This window comes from Dermacentor andersoni, chromosome 7, assembly GCF_023375885.2.
Source record: "Dermacentor andersoni chromosome 7, qqDerAnde1_hic_scaffold, whole genome shotgun sequence".
NCBI classification, from domain to species: domain Eukaryota; kingdom Metazoa; phylum Arthropoda; class Arachnida; order Ixodida; family Ixodidae; genus Dermacentor; species Dermacentor andersoni.
Genome location: NC_092820.1, coordinates 56,774,995 through 56,777,248, shown reverse-complemented (window position 1 = coordinate 56,777,248; position 2,254 = coordinate 56,774,995). Strand labels below are relative to the sequence as shown.

The 2,254-nt window shown below is 46.8% G+C and overlaps 1 pseudogene; it reads left to right on the top strand.

The window, feature by feature from the left end:
- Positions 1 to 1,421: 1,421 nt before the first annotated feature.
- LOC126534973 (U2 spliceosomal RNA) lies at positions 1,422 to 1,601 on the top strand (annotated as a pseudogene).
- Positions 1,602 to 2,254: the final 653 nt, after the last annotated feature.

The window sequence follows — 2,254 nt, the reverse complement described above, 5'->3', positions numbered from 1 at the left end:
GCCACAAGAGGATTAGGTAGCAGGCCATAGTGACGTACTCCGGATTAATTCTTACACTGTGGTTTCCTTTGACGCGTCCCTAAATCTAGGTGCACGTGCGTTTTCTATTTCGCCCCCGTCGAAATGCGGTTGGTGCGGTCTAGATAAAATGCCCAACCTCTAGCAATGCCATAGCCGCAAAGTTACCGCGGCGGGCACAGAAGTGTTGATTTGACGATCCTAAATTGCCCGCTTGACATATTTCTATAGTATTAATTTTCACAAAGAGCAAGAACATACTCTACCATACCTTGAACTAAGCTTATCCACTTTTACTACAACAAGTGTCGCATAATAGTAGGGTTTCCTTGCTTTCTCACGTCACCTCTCCCTCTCCCTTGTACGGGAACTGCCTCTTTTCCTTCCTCCTCTCTGCAGTTCTATCTACGTCCCCTCCGGACTCCCACTCTAGTAGAAAGGGATGGGCAGCAGTTTAGCAATGGTTTTGAGGGGAGTCACGGATATTTGCAGCTGCCAACAGGCTAATGGGGCGAAGCCCAGGGAGCTCCAGAGGGCATCCAGAGTGCTCCAGCAGCAGCGGCAGCTGCAGCGGTGGCGGTGGCAGCAGCAGCGTCGTCGTCTCACTGCTCCCTTATTTTGAGATGGGAGAGACATGAGTCGCTTTCTCTTTTTTATGCTTGTCATCGGGAGTGAAACCTTACGAATGCGGTTTATGTCACCCAGAAGCACTCTCGCGGTTCTTGCTGTCTTCGGGTGACAGCTGTGTTGTGAAGCCTTTTCATTCTCTAGCCGTGAATGGTCACATGTCACTGTAAATTAGAAGTAAGCTCCAGTCTACTTTCTTGCCAGATTAAAGTGAGATTTGCAAGTACAAGTATCAAGCCATTGAGTGAGCCAGCATTACTAAACCCTAACCCAGATATAGTACCCACAAGGCATTTAGGCTCGCTTAACAATATTAGATGAAAAAGGCTTAGAAAAAAAGTCATTAAGGACCCTTCGAATATGAACGTGTGTATAAACGCTCCCTACTGGCCATCCTCCACAACACATATAACACACTTCGGTTTCTTCTGTTCCCTTTCTGTCTCAGTAGAGCAGCAAGCTATAGATAGTTGCCTAAGGTGAACCTCTCTGCATTTCCTTTAAAAAATCCCGAGCCATTCCAATCTTCCATTCCAATTCCATTCCAAGCGAAGATGTTTAGCATACGATACAGAAGTGACACAGAATTTTGAGCATAGGTGCGGACTGATTTACCGTGAATTTTATATACCTTCGCGTCAACGCCGCCCCGAGGAGCCGGACGAAACAAGACACGCGTGACGCTTCAACAGGACCACCTGAACGAGAGAGCGGAAGGAAAGGAGATACGCAAGCACTTGGAACTCCGAGAAAGAGGGGATAGTGCGAACGTAGACATGGCAGACGGGAATAAAACTTTAGTATCTGTTCGTATCAGCGTAATATCTGGTATGGGTTCTATTTGAACTCAATATATAAAACTTGTTTTGGCAATTTAGCGGAATGCTTGAAGCCTCCTTCACCTCCGCAGCGGGTCTGCCCAATATTGCACAATCTTCCGAATCGGTCCACGGTTTTTGATCTGCGCACTTCAATCTGTGGAAACTAGCCATATACAGCTTCACTGCAAAAAATGTGTTCTCTCTCTCACAAGCAGAATAGTATAAGCAGGGAAGAGTCTCCAAGACTTGTAATGAGTCATCATCAGCAGCAGCAGCAACCTGGCTACGCCCACTGCAGGGCAAAGGCCTCTCACAAGCTTGTCCAACTACCCCGGTCATGGGCTAATTATGGCCATGTTGTCCCTGCAAACTTCTTAATCGCATCCGCCTACCAAACATTCTTCCGACCCTTGCTACGTTTCCCTTCGCTTGGAATCCAGTGCGTAACCCTCAATGACCATCGCTTATCTTCCCTCCTCATTACATGTCCTGCCCATGCCCATTTCGTTTTGTTGATTTCAACTAAGCTGTCATCAACTCGCGTTTGTTCCCTCACCTAATCTGCTCTTTTTTTATCCCTTAACGTTACACCCATCATTCTTCTTTTCATAGTTCGTTGCGTACTCCTCAATTTAAGTAGAACCCTTTTCTTGAGCCTCCAGGTTTCTGCCCCGTAGGTGACCACCGGTACGACACAGCTGTTATAAACTCTTCCCTTGAGGAATAATGGCAACCTGATTTTCATGATCTGAGAATGCCTGCCAAACGCACTCCAGCCCATTATTATT